The sequence below is a fragment of the Mus caroli genome, chromosome 15 (assembly GCF_900094665.2).
Source record: "Mus caroli chromosome 15, CAROLI_EIJ_v1.1, whole genome shotgun sequence".
Lineage (NCBI taxonomy): Eukaryota > Metazoa > Chordata > Mammalia > Rodentia > Muridae > Mus > Mus caroli.
Genome location: NC_034584.1, coordinates 71,549,376 through 71,566,675, shown reverse-complemented (window position 1 = coordinate 71,566,675; position 17,300 = coordinate 71,549,376). Strand labels below are relative to the sequence as shown.

The 17,300-nt window shown below is 45.5% G+C and overlaps 1 protein-coding gene and 1 long non-coding RNA gene across 2 annotated transcripts in view; one reads left to right on the top strand and one right to left on the bottom strand.

The window, feature by feature from the left end:
- Window positions 1–15,397, bottom strand: part of LOC110310886 (apolipoprotein L3-like) — a 21,173-nt gene extending 5,776 nt beyond the window's left edge. Inside the window, exons 1-2 of the mRNA XM_021184031.2 lie at window positions 15,277–15,397; window positions 8,765–8,913 (exon numbers count right to left, since the gene is read on the bottom strand). The gene's annotated coding sequence lies outside the window, so the exon portion shown is untranslated. The remainder of the gene's footprint in view (window positions 1–8,764; window positions 8,914–15,276) is intronic.
- Window positions 11,844–14,955, top strand: LOC110310911. The gene is made up of 3 exons (XR_002379873.2): window positions 11,844–11,881; window positions 12,314–12,482; window positions 12,803–14,955. It is a non-coding gene; the product is annotated as an uncharacterized LOC110310911 (long non-coding RNA).
- Window positions 15,398–17,300: the final 1,903 nt, after the last annotated feature.

Below are 17,300 nucleotides of genomic sequence, written 5' to 3'. Positions count from 1 at the left end.
CACACACACACACACACACACACACACACACACACACGGAGACAAGGGTAAACCCTCACTTGGGTCAAGGACACCGGACAGCCTCCCTCTTCTCCACTTTCCTGATTGGTCCATCAGTTCCCGCACTCCTTTCCCTGAGCCTCTCTTCCAAGAGGTCCCTCTTGCCTAGGGTACCCCAGCTGCCCTGCCCCACCCCCACCACTGACTGCTTGTCCCCTTAACCATCCAAGCCCCTCTTTGGGAACCAAAGCCAATCTCTCTCAGCCTTTCCACGCCAACCCCAGAAGCCTGTTGCAGACTGTCCCTCTCGCCATTCGTTGAGAGACTCCACAGTCATCCTCTCTTGGCCTCCCTATTTCTCATGGGTCTCTCATCCTCCTCCTTCCCCAATTTCTGTCTGCCACTGCTGACTCCACAAGCCTGTCAATGTCCCTGTTTCAGCTTCCTCTGGGACCAGCCAATCAACTCCAGGTTACTATCTTAGGTGAGTGTTGATTGGCTGCTGGGATCCTGGCAGTTTAAGTTTCTGAATCAAGCATGGATGGGCCTAGAAAGGTCCCATCATAATCCCAATGCCTACATCACCTGCTGCCTTCCCCATTCTCTCTCTACCTGAATGTTCCACTCTTCTGGGGAAGCTGGCCCCACTAGATTTGATCACTGCTGTGATCTTGGTGGCAGTCCATTACCAAGGCTGGAAAACTAAGATGGCCTCTAGATACTAACTTGTCCCTGGCCTGCACTCTTACAGAGCCTCCAGACTCTGTTGTGTTTCTCTTGTAGCATTGGGTCAGGAAACATGATAAATTAAAGAATTAAATTCCAGATGCTGTCAATTGCTGGCCTACTGTGGGAGTCGCAAGGCCTTTGGGATTGAGGGCTACAGAAGGTTCCAGGGATTTATCGGAGAGCAATCAGCTAGACCCAGCTAGATCTCAGACCACTTACCTGTCTCCCTGCCACTCCATCCCCATCGCCATATGTTCTCATGCCTCTCTGGTCCCTACCTCCTAACACTGTGGCATGGATGCAAGAGAAACTCATGAACAAATGTTTTTCCTTATCTCTGCCATTGAGAATCACATGCCTACTATGACACTGGCTTTGAGCCCTGGCCAGGACTCCCAGCTTCTGGGGGAAAATGGTATATGAAACTGGGGGAATTTTGTCCTTATTCTCTCTAATACTCTCCCCTCTGTCCCCAGCTTAATGTACTCTAATTTCTATCTATAGCATCGATCTGTCTTACAATTTTACTTTAACTGTATTCTCAGTGACCTCCTCTCTGGGCCTTAAAGTGAAGCTTCTCTGTTAGGCTCTGTCACATTGTCTGCAATGAACCTCTGTCCCCTTGATTGTTATCCCATCTTGAATCCCAAGCATCCCCACACCGCCTTGGTCACATGACTTTCTCTTCTCCCAGAGCTCCTGCTAGAGGCTGATGTCCTGACAGCTCCTTTCCCAGAGGCTCCCTTTCTTACATCAACCAGTGTTTTATGTGTCCAGGTGAGACCACAGCTAACTCCATGTATCCAGCAAGCAGAGCCAGAGGAAACAGGGAAAACATGAGCAGGGGCAGCTAAGTTTTAATGCCAAGGGGAAGAAGGAATTGACTTTGCAGTCAGGCTGCAGAAATCAAGCAAACAAAGTCTGATGGCAGCAGAGAGCACTTCAAAAGTCGGAAAGAGTAATGCAGGGGTCCCAGAGGGTGCACTCGGCTTCCTGCAGCTATGTCTGACTGTAGAACACAGGCTTATGGGTGTGTGTCCCAGTTCACACAGGAAGGCCCTGTTCTTCCTGCTTATCCTCTACAGTTGAGCAGAGGGCAGGTGAAGCCCAGAGCGTAGGTGGCTGTCACCACCTGTCAGTTTCTATCCCAGAACCCTAGTCAAGTCACTCTCTTCGGAGCCTCAGTTCCCTCACAAGGTGTGACTCAGAGTAGGGGTTCAGAGACAGGTTGGGGGAGAAAACCTTGAGGTCCTTGTGTCTCAGAAACAGCCCTTGTGCCCATTCTGCTTCTGTCACAGCACCCCAGAGCCAGATTTGGGTGTCCTGGCTCCAAGAACAGAGAGGCTTGGTCCTTGTTCTCCATTCTCTTTGTTTTCTCCATCTCTCAATAGAGAGAGTAACAGCAGCCATCTCCAGGAGGTGTCCTGGCCAAGTCTCAGCCATCCTGGTACCCAGGCTGAGCCCCCATAGACTCTATAGTTTCGTCTGAGGAATCTCTCCTGCTGTCTTGTGCTTAGGGAAGATGGAAAGGGTGGAAGAGCCTGACCCCAACCTGGCTGCAAGGCCAGCTTTATTGCTTCTGTGCTGGTGTCCTGAGGCATATGCTGCCTTGCACCTGCACCAGACTCTTTCCTTGTACCCTTCCTATAACCATGTTTTGAGAATAGATATTGTTTAGATTGACAAATCCCCTACTCCCTCCTTCTCCTTTCCCCCCTGAGGGTCTATAAAAGCTGGGACCCCTTCCCCCTCGGGGTCAACTCCTCTACCCCTCTGTGGAATACCAGTCGTCCCCAGAGCTCTGGCTTTCCCCGAATAAAGCCTCGTGGGCTTGTATCAAGCTTGGTCTCTCCTGAGTTCTTGGGGGTCTGCTATTATCCCGAGACTTCAGTGAAGGTCTCTTTTAGGGGGTCTTCCAGTATGAGAGGTAGGGTGTTACTGTGCTAGGCCTGACTTTGTTTTTGTTTGGGAGAATGTGGATTTGGGGGCTTTGGATGTTGAATGGCATGGAATGCTTTAAGTGGGACTTAATGGGCCTTCCCAGTAGGAATATGGAAGCCATATGTGCTAAGGACAATTTGAACTCTGAAGCTTGTCCTCATGGTATATTGCTGCTTTTTGCCCTTATCCTAAGAATCAGACTATGTCGAAGGTAAAGAGGTTTTGTCTAATTGCATTGACAAAGGAAGTCTCAGAAAAGAACAACATAGACTGCGTCCTCTGGTTTATGCTCATGAAGTGCGTTCTGATTGAGTGTAGCAAGCTTAGAAAGGAAAAATGCAACATGTATGGTGTATGTAATAAAAGCAAACCAGGAAGTGCAATGGAGCTAAGTCCTGTGTTTGAGGAGATAAACAGACTAAGGCAGTGGTGACTTCAGGGCAAGATCCCACCCAGCTAAGCTTATTGTTTATGTGTTTGCCATTGGCCAATGAATAGTTATATCATGTTGGCTATTGTTTGTTCTTAGTTATAATATTCAATTGGAATTTTAATCTGGAGTGAACTATACTCCAGAAACTCCAGAGGACACATTTTGATCTGGATCTTGAGGAATAGTGTCCATGAAAAGCTTAGGTCCCAGCATGGTGGTACATGCCTTTAATCCCAGGAGACAGAGGTAAGCAGATTAATGAGTTCAAGGTCAGTCTACAGAGCAAGTTCCAGGACAGCCAGGCTTAGGCTGTGACAAAGCTGGAAAACAGAAAGCCGTAATAGAACAAGGCGGGTAGGTGGGAGGGTCTGTGTTTCAGCTCCAGCAAGTAGCAGAACTCAACAACTTCAGCCATGTGGCTCTGGCTTTAGAGCCAAGAATAAAAGGGACTACTGGGACTATTGATGCTGGTTAGCTGGAGCTAAGAAATTAGCGGTGGTTAAGAACAGACCAGCATCATTGAGGTGAAATCTTCTGGGAAGTGTTTTCTGAGAGCACAAAGAAGCTGTGTTCCAGAGACAGCCAAGGTTGTACCTCAGGCTGCAGCTGAACTTGGTAGTGTATAAGAATCACCCAGGTGGTACTGGTTTTGAAGGCATGAAGGGGTCATGAAGAACAGCTGAGGCTTGGCATGGTGAGAGGCCAGGGGGGCCATTGGTGAAGGTGTAGCCTCAGTCCCAGTTGATGGTCCAGGGCTGAAGAGGTCATGGAAAGAAGTTGAAGGCTGGCAGCATGAAAAGAACCTATGAGGGACTTTTGGTGAAGCCCAGTTGCAGCAGAAGAGCCCCGTGTATTGAAGATGCCAATACTGTGGGATCATCACCAAGAACAGCAGCCGCAGTGGAGTGGATCAACCAGAGCTTAGAGTGCTACAGAGGGCAGAGCTGGAGAAGTGATGCCAGGCTTTGGAGGAGCCCAGAAGATCATGTGTGGATATCACACATTGGAACAAAAAGTTGTAATGTTTGAGTTACCTTGCATACCCTGAGTTTTTAGAGATGTCAGAGCTGGGGGAAATCTGCCAAAGAAAGCTACTAAGCAGGAGTGGAATCAGCCCAGGGGAAAGAAATCTGTTGTTGTTGAATGCCAGCTCTGCCCACAGCAGTCCACAAGGGTGAGAGCATCTGGAGACCTGAGGAGAACTTTGACACAGGGCATGGAGATTCAGAGATTAGAGTTTGCCCGGCTGGCTCTCTGTCTTGATTTGGTCCAGGCTTTCCTCACTATGCTCTTTTGACATGGTGATGTATTTCCTGTGATGTTGGAGGTATGGATCTGTTCTTTGAAAGTTAGGTGATTGGATGAATCTCAGAAGAATCTTTGAGCTTTGCACTTTTACTATGGACACTTTCAAAGGAAGACTAAATATATTTTTTATTATGATATGGTTAGTTATGGGCCCCGTAGACTCATGTGTTTAAAGAAGACTATGGGGGCCAGGGAGAGGAATGTGATGGTTTGTATATGCTTGGCCCAGGGAGTGGCACTATTAGGAGGGTCACCTTGTTGGAGTATGTATGTCAGTGGGGGGGTGGGCTTTGAGACCCTTCTCCTAGCTGCCTAGAAGGCAGTCTTCTCTTGTTTGCCTTAAGAACAAGATGTAGAACTCTTAGCTCTTCCAGTGCAATGCCTGCCTGCATGCTGCCATGCTTCTCACCATGATGGTAATGATCTGAACCTCAGAACCAGTAAGCCAGCTCTGAATAAATGTCCTTTATAAATGTTGTCTTGGTCATGGTGTCTCTTTGCAGCAATGGAAACCATGTGTAAGTAGTTTCCTCTGGTGACTATTCCATAACATTTCTACAAGTCCCCAGAGAAGAAAAGAGTGTATTATCCAAGGAACTCCTAGGGGATGCAACCTGAGACATTTCAGTTCATTTAATCAACTCCTGCCTAATTCTTCAGTGGGGGGGGGGGTCTGATACCTCCACACTACAAGGAAACAAAATTAGAAAGTCACCTGGTCTGTCACCTCTGGAGGTAAGCCTGGTCAAGTCTCCTTCTGTTAAGGACATACTAGCTGGATATAGCAACTGATCCAGTGTCGAGGATCTGGGTGAGAGGTCACCAGACTTCTCTTTTCTGTTCAGGTGCATGAATCTCTGGTGGCCAGCTTTTGTTGTCTTTACTGTGTGCCTCTCTGTGTGTCTCTCTCTGTGTGTTTCTGTCAGTTCTGCTTCCCTGTACTGACAAATGGCTTTCTCTGGTGTGAGACCCATCTCACCTCCAACCTTACGACATGTGTCCCCTTGTCAGGGACTTGAATGTTTTTGGTCATCCAGGTCCTCCAGAGAAATTCTCAAAACCTTTGCCTTTCCCACTTCCAGAACGCATGCTTGCTTTGTTGTTTGCCTCCCATTCATGGGCTGAGTCAGACCCAGTCCCTGGGTAGAGGTTGGGAGGGGATGTGACTCTTATACATGGGGGAGTGGTGGGGTTTGCCATCTGAGCAGCATGCACACAGGGAGGAGAAATACTTCCCAAGCCACACACTGCCTCTGCTCCCCTGCCCCACCATCTTCTCTAAGCAGCCCCTGGGAATGGGAAAATTTCCCTTGGTCAAAAGAGGGAGTTCTGCTTCTTCCTGTTTCAGAATTGGTGTGACCTTCCCAACAAGTGACCTGCATAATTGGAAAACTCAAAACTTCCTATTCTCCAAAAATGTAGAAAAACCTCCCTGGGCCATGCAGCCTGGACAGATGGATTTTCCCTTTTGTCCAACACTGACTGATCAAGGAGACTTTAAAGAATTTTGCTGGGTCCTTTTTAGAAAGATTGAAAATAGCTTCTGCAAGATCCCATTGTCACCCAGTTGGACCCAGAGAGTAGGAAATAGTTGTAAATTTAGAAATCTATAAAGGCATAAAAAGATTATAGTGACTGCAGGTAGGTAAATGGGGTTGAAAATAGAAAACTGGTTGTGGGTCAAGACCTTTGGAATAAAGTGAAAGCACCTTCACCTTCTCAGATGATGCGATGCAGATGAACTTAACCATACCCTCCAAAAGTTTGATGCTCTTCCAGTCACTCTAGAACACTCCTCTCCTGCCTGTGAAGAAACCTGGGACCTCTGATTCTCATGAGTTTGATTCTTCCAGAGGAGCAGGTGTGCTCTGCCTGGCTCCTGAAAGCTGCGTTCTTCAGCCTCCCATGGGCAGAGGTGAACAAAAACCATCTGTGTTTTCACAGGGTCAGGGCCAGAGGGAGGTTACAGCAGGCAATTTACCCAGACCAGGTTGCATGAGAGATTTAAAAATTCTCTAATCCTGGTTGATGAGACACTACATTCTGACCTCCTGCCTGCCATTCTGGGATCACACTCTTACCATATGTAAATGAACTGCCCCTAGCCTCTAAAACTAAAATAAGTGGTAAAAGGGCCACTGAAGGACTGCTGCAAGAGTTACAGACCTTGGGGACAGAATATCAGCTAAGAAAACCCAGCTTTGTACACCCAGAGGCTCCCTATCTTGGCTCCCAGCTGAGGGGAGGACAGAGGAGCCTGATTCAGAAGCCATCCTTCAGATCCCAACTCCAAAGACAAGTTTGTCCACGAGTTCCTAGGTGTGGCTCCGTATTGCTGCCTCTGGGTGTCAGAGTTTGCAGAAATGGCAAGACATCAGCACAACAGAGGAGTTGTCAGCAAGCCCCTAATCCAGACTGACATTAAATAAAAAGCATTTGAGGCTCTGACTTCAAAANAGCTCTGACTTCAGTGCCAACCCTAGCACTTCCAGTTGTCTCCAAACCTTTTCATCTGTTTGTTCACGAAACAAAACACATTATAAAAGGGATTTTTACCCAAACTCTGGGGCCATGGAAATGCCCTGTGCCATATCTATTTAAACAATTGGGTCCTGTAGCCAAAGGTTGGCCCACCTGTCTAGGGCTGAGGTGTCTACCATTTATCTAATAAGCAAACAAAACAACAAAACCAAGTTAGCTCTGGGTGAGGATCTTACACCCACAGCACCCCACACTAAAGTTAGGCACTCCTCCAAGGAACCTCAGAACACTGGCTGTCTAATACCCATGTAATCAGCACCAGTCCTGCTCCTGGACGACCTTCAAGGTCAGCACCCCATCATCTCCAATACTGATAGTAACATACAAGTATTCATGCATGACTGTTGAGGTGAAAGGTATAACCAGGTTAATGGAGGCTGGAGTAGTTACTTCAACTGAAATGTTTTTAGGCCAAACCAGGTTCATCAACCCAGAGAGCAGAACTGATCAGTGTGAACAAGATTCAGATGTTTACAGTTAGATCTATAGTTTATATATATGGCTTCTCTTCTCAGAGAAAAGGACACTAAAAACAAAGAGATTATCTTGGCCCCCCTAGAGGCTATTTGACTTCCCCTACAAATATGAGTGATCATGTTTTCTGGTTTACAGTGATTGTTGACAGTGTTTCTTCTGATCAATTCCTTTGCTCTCTGTCCCTTTATTAGCGTGACTTTAGACAGAGAACATCACAGTGAGATGCAGGGATGTGAAAGGATCCACATGAGCTGTAGACTAGTGGTGATGTGGATCCTCTGCAGAGTGCAGAATAGACTGGAATATTCATAGACTCTTGAACAGTCCCTGGGCAGCAGTTTGGAGCTGCAGACTCACATGGTTAGTGGAGTAGGGTGTCTCTACCCGAGGTTCATGAACAGAGCCCTTCCCACCTGGACATCCTTAAGATTTGCTCTAGCACAGCTCAGCTTGACCAGTGGCATGAGAAGCAAGGCCTCTCAGGTGCTATCACATAAGAGTTGAGGATGATCTAGAGGCCATTTAAGCCTAAGAAATGTGACCCTGGTGCAGTGTGAAGCACTAGCTGAAGGAGCTTCAGGAGGACTTGTGTGCATTCTGGCATCTCCTAGTGGAGGGGTCAGCAGCCAAGGAGTGACCATTGTGGCCACCCAGTCACAGTCCACTCATGGGAGAGGAGGATTGGTTCCAGGATGATACTCACCTGTCAGCTCATCTCCCTTTTCTAGGGGCTGAGATCTTCCAATCAAGCATGACACTTGGTGGCTTCTGAAATTGTCTATGTGACCAGAATAGAAAAAACTTCCAGGACTGCAAAGCACAGAGAAGAGAGTAACCAAGCTGTGTTGACAGCCCTAGGTGACACTGTGGGTGTGGAAGGACAGGCACTGCTCCAAGATAATCAACATCTGGCCACCTGTCTTTGCTCATTAGGGAAAAAGTCATGCCCTAGATTACAATGGTCAGTTTCAAGAAGGTTCCATGTAAAGATGACAGAATCTAACCTATGAGTATAATATTTTGTGCTGAAACACAGATAACTTTGTCATTGTTTGCTGCATGTATAATCATCGGAAACATCACGCACATTTGCTGTATGAACAAGTAGCTTGGGATGGCAGTTTAAAATGGGATATGTGTTTAATCAGAAACACTGGAAATCACACCAAGGACTTTCTGCTGATGATTGCAGAAGTTGCCAACAAAGTTAAGCCAGAGAGACGATGCAGCATCGTGTTCAACAGATTCTTGAGGGGGTGGGAAGAGGCAGTTAGATAGAGATAGGTTATGAAAACCACACGCAGCATGTGTTAAAGGTACAACTGGTCTACCCACCTATACCCCTGAGTTAGGAGACATGAGAAAGTTGGCAGTTGTCACTGTTATGTCTCAGCAGAGTCTTGAAATCCACCACACATGCCTCCTGCAGCCAGTGTAGAGAGTCATCTCAGATATACAAATGTGCTGTGATCCAGCCAACAAACCTGAGTAAATACATAAAAAAGTGAAAACAGAGACACAGGTAGATGTCTGTTCTCCACATTCCTAGCCACTTCATTGAGAACAGTCAAAGGAACAGCCTGGGTATGTCTCAGCAATAAAATAGACTGGAAGTTCTGACCCCCACACAACCTGAGGATGCTGGGGACATTAGTAAATTAAATCAGCTGGATGTGGAAGGACAAACCCTGCATTCCTCCTTCGTGAGGACTATGGAGAAGTAAGATCCCACGAAGCAGAAGCCAGTGGTGTCCCCAGAGGTTGTAGAGATGAGTTCCCCAGAAGCATTCAATGTCAGTTCACAAGATAGAAAGAGTTCTGATCTAGATGGTGAGAGGTTGCTCACAAACAGAAATTCTGCTGAGCCACATACACCACAGTGGCCACAGGAGGCAGCCTTATGGGGATTTTACCACAGCTTCAAAACTCTCTATTTTTTTCTTTTAAACTTTATTTTTCTCATACAACACATTTGGATGTTCCCCTTTCTCCTCTGCACTCAACTCCCCTCCCAACCTCCCCTCTCCCCCAGATACACTCGTCCTCTGTTTCCCTTCAGAAAAGAGCAGGACCCCAGTGATAGAAACTGAACGTGGTTTAACATGATGCATAAGAGTAGGCATAAGCATACCAAGGCTAGACAAGTTAATTGAATAGAAGGAAAAGGGTCCCATGGTCAGGGAAGAGTCAGAGACACCCCCATCCACACTGTAGGAGTCCCCCAAACTCCAAGCTAAACAAGCACAGCATGTATGCAGAGCTCCTACCCCAGTCTCACATAGACTCTGAGGTTGCTTCTTCAGACTCCTCGAGTCCCTATGGACCCTGCTGAGTTGATACTGTGGGCCATGTTCTTCTGATAGCCTAGACCCCTTTGGTTCCTCCAATTCTTCCCCTCCCCCTTCTCTCTCTTCTGTGGGATTGCTTAAGCTCCTCTCAATGTTTTCGTGTGAATCTCTGCATCTGCTCCCATCAGCTGCTGGAGGAAGTCTCTCTGATGATGATTGAGGTACCAAGTCATGAGTATAGCAGAATATCATTAGACATCAGTTCACTGACTTTTTTTTAAAATCAGTCATACCTGGTTCTACCCTAGGTCTCTGAGCTATCCTGGGCTCCCTCTGGTAGCTTGAGCTTTAAGGTAGACCAGTTTACCATACTCACAAGCCACTATTGCCCAGTAGCAGGTTTTGGGTTAGACGTTTTGTGGCTGGATTGGTACCCCAATCCCACCAGTGGGAGATTGCCTGGTTACAGAAGTTAACTGGTTTCAGACTCCTTGTCCTGCATGAACAGGAGTCCTCCCTAGGACCACTATCATAGGGTCCAGGAAGTTTCCTTTACTCTAGGTTTTCACATCATGCCCTGAATCCCCACCCTAAAATTATAGGGCTCTCTCCCTCTGCAGCTCAGTCCCTGACTTGATCTATCCTGTTCCCTTCTCAACCTTTTCCGACATCTGACCACAAATCTATTCTACTTCCCATTCCCTGGGAGACTCATGTGTCTCCCCTATAGCCCTCCTAGTTACTTAGCCTCTTTGGGTCGGTGCATTGTATTGTGATTATCCCTAACAGCTAATATCCACTTATAAGTGAGCACACATCATGTTTGTCTTTCTGAGTCTGGATTGCCTTGCTCAGAATGATTTTTTTCTAGTTCTATCCATTTGTCTGCAAGTTTCACAATGTCATTTTTTTTTCTAACAGCTGAGTAAAATTCCATGAGTAAATGTACCACATTTTGCTTACTTGTTCTTTGGTTCAGGGAGATGTGGTTGTTTCTAGTTTCTGGCTATTATGAACAAAGCCACTATAAACATAATGGAGTAAATGTAATATTTTTCAAAATCCAAACTTCTCTGATAAAGATGATAGTAAAATGGGGCTGGAGAGATGGCTCAGAGGTTAAGAGATTAAAGAAGCTGCTCTTCACCACTGCTGTTCTTGTCAAAGAGCAGAGTTCAACACCCAGCACCACAAGTTGGCTAACAGCCATCCTTAACTCTGTTTCAGAGAATGCACCAACCTCGTCTGGCCTGCTGGGAAACCAGGCATACACACAGTGCATATACGTACATGCAGGCAAAACACCCGGACCCATAAAATGTGAATAGTAAATAGATCTGAGAAATTAAAGAAAGAATTGTTTGCAATATTTTGTCTTAAGAAGATTGTAGATGCTTCAGGGACAGTCCTTTTAGGAAACCGTTTGCTTCCTTGCTTGCAAATGAGAAAACTAACCTTAAGCATGATATTCTGGGGTTATAGCCAGGTGTGATTCCTGTTTATTTGTTTGGTTGTTTATTTTATTTTATTTTCCATTCTAAATCAGTCTTCTGTCTGGTGAGATGGCTCAGCATTAGACAGCTACAGTGTACGGAGTTGACCTGAGTGAGCAGAGGTCCTAAAAATCAATTCCCAACAACCAGATGAAGGCTCATGTGGGGAATTGCAGGCTGGTATCCAATTGAGCTTAGGTCTGAACCCCGATGGTAATAATTAACCTTCGTGACACGGTAGGCAGTCCCTCATGTTCCTGGAACTTTGACCACTGCCTAAGTTACTACCTCCCACAGCTCCTACAAGAGAAGCATGGTCACATAGACAATGGCCCAAGCTTCTGACCTTCAGGCTAAACTCCTCCCCAGTTACCTAGCAACAGTGAAGACCATAAAAAGGGCTGTTCAGCCCTCACCTCCCTCTCTTCTTATGCTCTCACTCCTTTGTCCTCTTACCTCTCACTTCTCTCACTTCTCTCTTCTCTTTCCTTTCTCTTTGTCTTCTTCTCTCCTCTTCTCCTCTCCTCTCTCCCTCTTTATCTCTCTTCCTTTCTCTCTCTCTCTCTCTCTCTCTCTCTCTCTCTTGCTTCTCTCTTTCTTCCTGCATTTCTATAATAAAGCTCTTAAACCATAGAGAGTCTCTGCTCCATCAAGATTCGCTGCACACTCTGGTCAGTGTTGGGAACCTCTTCCCTTCTCCCTCTCTCCTATAATCCTGGGGCAACAGGGTGTAGCCTCCGGGTCCCTGGTCGGGGGATGCCCCTTGTCCAACCTTCCGCCAAGTGGGGTCAGAGGCTTAGATGCTCACCCCGGGCCAAGTGGAAAGAGTCCAGCAGCTCTCCCCGCGTCTGCCTGCCCAGAGCACAGGAACACTGGCCGGACGTGGGCTATTTATTCCCCCTTTCTTCCCCAGGGCCTTCCCCAGTTCCCCCTTTTTGTAACCAACAGGCTTAAATTATCTGTATAGCTACAGTGTTCTCATATACATTAAATAAATCAATAAATCTAAAAAAACAATCAGTCTTCCTCTCCAAAGGGAGAGAAATGCTCAAATTTCCAATGGTTTGGAGAATGTGATTTTCATCCCTGCATTTTCCCTGAAGCCTAAGATGAGTCACGACGCCTCAAATACCACAAGATCATTGCCCAGTCCCCAACTGGCCTTGAGGACAGTGGACATAGAAAGATCCGTCTGGCTGGGTCCCCCGTGAGAAACTGCCACCGCTGTCAACTGTCCACATGTTTCTCCAGCTCTTTGCCTTGTATAATGGGGTAAGGTTTCCTGAAATGTTTGAACCACAGAGTGTGTGTCAATTACCCATCCCTTGGCATGATGATCCCAGAACTGCTTCACCTGACCATGTCCTGAGAGTTTCAAATTGTTTTGTGAGTCTTCCTGGGGAGATATGAACAAATGTCACACCAAGTAAGTCAGAGAAGGACCCTCAGTGCTCTAGGACTGGCCGCCAATGAGCTAAGCCAGAGTTATTCATTCCCACCTGACTCAGGGCTCATTATCCTCAGCTCATGTCCCCTCCCATCCCCAAAGTCATTCCCAACTCCCAGTGACTCAGTGATGTTTGGATGTTCAGGAGTTTGGGAACCGCCAGCCCTTGGCTCCTCATCACAGGCCTGTGGACCTCCAACCCTGTGTTCCAGACTGCTCTGCACTGTTTCCAGCGGTGACTGAATGCACATGAGTCAGGTGACCCCAGCTTTGGCCTTGGCCAGCTCTCACTCAGGCTGAGGCCCACATCTTAGGCTGTGTTTTCTCACCCCTTGAGCTGTATATCAGGGTTTCCCTTGAGCCCAGCACCCTGCCGTGGTGCGGGGTAGATGCAGTCTAGAGAACTTCATCTGCCCAGGGGTGTTCTCACACCTCAACGGTGGGGCGAAATTCAGAACCACAGTTCTTGTCATAGGTCAATAATGTTTAAGGAGTTATAGCAGAATTGTTTACATGTCTTTCCATCAAGACTAGTACATGCCTAAACATTCCTATCTATTTTCTAGCTCCTCAAGTTCATTAAAAGTTTAAAGCAATAGTGTGTATGTCACAAACAGCAAGGTTTTTGTTTTCAAGAGACACATCTATATCTTCTGTCTCATTTTGTTCCTTGTACCTTGTGTCTTATTATTTTGAAGATTTGAATAAACCACTCAACATTTTCCTTTCTACCCTTGCACCTACAATAAATTGCCTATTTCCAGTTTATAACCATTTGTTATTGAGATTAGTGGCTTCATTTGTAACCTAGAAGGAATGTTTCCCTTGATCGTAATTTTTGTTCCAAGTCTATTTTCTTCTCCTACTGTAATTTGCTCATGCTACAGAACTCTATTTGCAGCTTTTTATTCCACGAGGAGCTCTTTATATTACTTGAATGAATTCAAGATTTCTATAAGATAATTATCAGGATCTATGAAATCATCAATTTGTCTAAACAGCAATACTACATGAAAGTACATCTTCATATTGATTCTGTGGAAAATCTTTACAATAGTGGGACCTGATGTCCAGGCATCATTAGGCTATGTTATAGTGGCAGGGAAAGGCATATGAGCAGCGAGAAGCAGTCCTGGGATGAAGTCTGCGGAGTCCATGCCTCTCAGATCATACCTACCACAACCATGCAAAAAATGGTGAGCCATCCCCAGAAAACTCCCGTGTTTGCCATAGCCTTTCCTGCATAGCTCCTGTCACCTACCATTATTCGGAGTCTGTACAATCTTGTGAGCCCATAGGAAAATGGAAAGAGATTCTTATATTTTTGCCTTTTTTCTGTTTGTTCCAAGCTTTTGCTGTGACTCCTACACTCTCTGAACTTTTCTACTAGGTGTTAACTGTAGCTTGTCAGCTAGGGAACAATAAACAGCGAGCTCCCTTACCCCAAGGTGATCAACCACCATATTAGTTCACCATTCAGTTCATTAACTAATCAATGCTACGACATCTCTTCTTAAAAGAGGATGAACAGGTTTACCTTGATCACAGGCTCCATGTTAAAAATTAGACAGATATTTTAGATGTAACTTCACTAAAGAAACATGTTCTATAGCTTTGTTCAGATTCAAAGGCTCTCTTACAGACACGTGTTAACTGCTTTTTCTACAATATGGATTTTAATACAATGGTTGTACTAGTATACCTTCTCTTGTAAACTAAAAATTCTTGTAAGCTTCAGGGAACTCAAGAACTCTTAGACTTGGACTCACAGGTCCAATGGACCAGATAAGTACATTTTCCTGTTCCTGAAAATGGGATTTTCTCTTGGTCTTAGAATTCCTCACTTTCCACAGTTCCCAGAAAAATTCAACTTCTGTTCCTAGTCTATATTTGTCTCAACAGATTTGTCTCAACAGAATTTTACTTGCATAGCAGACTCCACCCAGGAATCACCTGCAGACTGCAAACTGTTGAGCTCTGAACTTATTGAAAGCTTATGTAAACCAGTCCAGCCAAAGTGATTGCTTACCATCTTTCAGTTGGGTCAGCTAACGACATGCTTCTAATAACTCCCTCATTGCACAGCAGCTGACTTACCATTCACTCTTTCTGGGCCCTGATAACAACATATTAATGTCAGTTTAATGAGAGTAGTTATAAAAAGAACAAATTGTCCATTGTCCCACAAAACAGGATTATAGACTGAGACAAAAGGAAACCTCCTGGCATAAGGACAAATAGCTACCTGTAAACCAACTGACACACCAGAAATGGGCCCACACTTGTCAATTGATAGATTAAGCAAAAGAGTTCTACAATATAAGAAACTTGACCTGCTCTATGCAAAAATTGTTACATATGGATTTAAGAAATTATTTTCCTAAACAAACCATTTGAGACTATAGTCTGGCTATGATAAAAAAATTTTTAAAAAGGGTGGGGGAACTGAAATAAAATAAATACCTAGAGGCCCTTTGCATTTCCCGGCTCATTCTAGATAGTAAGTCTGATGGTTATTAGATCCAGAAATAAACAAACGCCCATCCAATGTCAAAGCTTTGGCCTGATGTGCAACTCCTGGGAGAAAGGTGACTCCTAAAATTAACATGTAAATCTCACCTGCTCAGGAACCAGGTCACTTCCTGGGATGCTGGGAATTGTACTTCTTGGGAAATAACAAAGCCTCATGGGAAAACAGCATCCTTTCGGTTTGTCCTTATATGCCCCTGCAACAAGTGGCTTGAAGCCATTTTAGCTGTGAAATTCAGGGGGCAATGGTCCCGGCTAAAGTCTACCTCTTTGTTAATAATTACTATTTAATAAATGATTGCTTTAAATTTGGCCCAAAATGGTGGAGTTGGGCTTTCTGGTGAATCCCAGAATTAACAGTATCTGCAGAAGCCAGCAAAGGGTGTCAGATGCCCTGAAATTGTAGTTACACAGGGTTGTGAGCTGCCTTCTGGGTGATGGGAATCAAACAGGTAGTCTCTGAAAGAGGAGCTAATTCTTAACAACGGAGCATTCCCCAGCCTCCTTTATTTTATTTTGTTGAGAAAGTGTCTATGTAGGTCAGGCTGGGCTAGAACTTGTAATCTTTCTGTCTCAGCCTCCCAAGCTCTGGCAGGAGAGGCCTGTGCCTGATGCTTGGTTTCAATGACAGTGCTTATGTCTGAGTGGAGAATAAAAGGCAGGAAGCTTGGCCCATATATCTTTTTGGTATGCAGACTACCAGACATTAATTTTTATTTTAAAATTCTTTAAAATTATTATGAGTGTGTGTATATGACTGCACATACCACAGTACATCTGTGGTGGAAGTCTGAGGACAAATTTGTAGAGTTAGTTCTTGCCATAGGTTCCAGTCACTAACAAGGTAAAAGCAATATGTTTTTTGGCATGGTGAAAAATTACACCATGTAAACATGCAAGGAAATGTGGCTCTTGAGCAAGTGGGGCCTACAGGTTGACTTTAGCCCTCACAAAGAGATGGCTGAGTGGCCAGAGCACTGGCTGCTTTCCAGAAGATTCTGGTTTGATTCCCAGCACTCACATGGAATCTCACAATCATCCCAGGCCAAGAACATCTGACGCCCTCTTCTGGCCCCCATGCACATGGTGCAGAGACATACATGCAGGAAAAACACTCATACATAAAAAATAAAATAAAATAAAATAAATAAAAATGGATGAAGATTAATTTTATTTTTATTTCTCTCTCTCTCTCTCTCTCTCTCTCTCTCTCTCTCTCTCTCTCTCTCTGTGTGTGTGTGTGTGTGTGTGTGTAGTACACAAGAAAGTCAGAAGGGACCCTGGATGTCCTGGAGCTGGTGGTTGTGACCTGCCTGACCTGAGAGTGCTGAACTGGGTTCCCCTGGAAGAGCAGCCCTAGCTCTTTCACAGTGAGCTATCCCTCCCGCTCCTGGTACTTCTCCTTTTTCACACTCACACATTTCTACTTGGCTCATCTAACATCATCACTGAGTGCCTTTAACATTCTCACTGGCTCTGTCTGCCATGATGTCCCCTCTAATCTTATCATTCTCTCCAATCCCCTGTCCATCAGACTTTCCACCTTCCACACTCTATCATCGCTCCTTCTCCCAAGTCCCCGTACTCCCTCTCTCTCTCTGTCCCCCTTTATCATTGCTTCAGTGTCACCTGCTGTTCTATGGCCTCAAAAATCCCCCACACTCTGGTGAAGTTTCTCTCTAAAACGTCAAATGGCATCTGATAACGTCTTGTTCTCTAAACACTGTCGCCACCTCAAAGCTTCCTTTTTGCCCCTATAAAACACCCTAAAAATAAGACTCTCTTTGGGCATGGTGACAAATGCCTTTCATCCTAGCACTCAGGAGGCAGAGACAGGTAGATCTCTTAGAGTTGCAGCCCAGCCTGGTCAACACTAAACTCCAACCAGCGTTAGACAGTGAGAATGTGTCTCAGAAAGGGAAGCAGAAAGGGATGGGGCAAGGGCAGAAGTGAGTGAGGGATGGAAGGGGTGAGGTTAGAAAGGAGGGAGGGAGGGAGAGGGAGAGATCCTTAAGGGCATGTTGGTCCATCCAGCATTCTGAAGGCAGAGAAAGGCTGCAGTATTGTGAGTTCCAAGTAATAATGAAATAAATGAGGCCATGTCTCAAAAACCT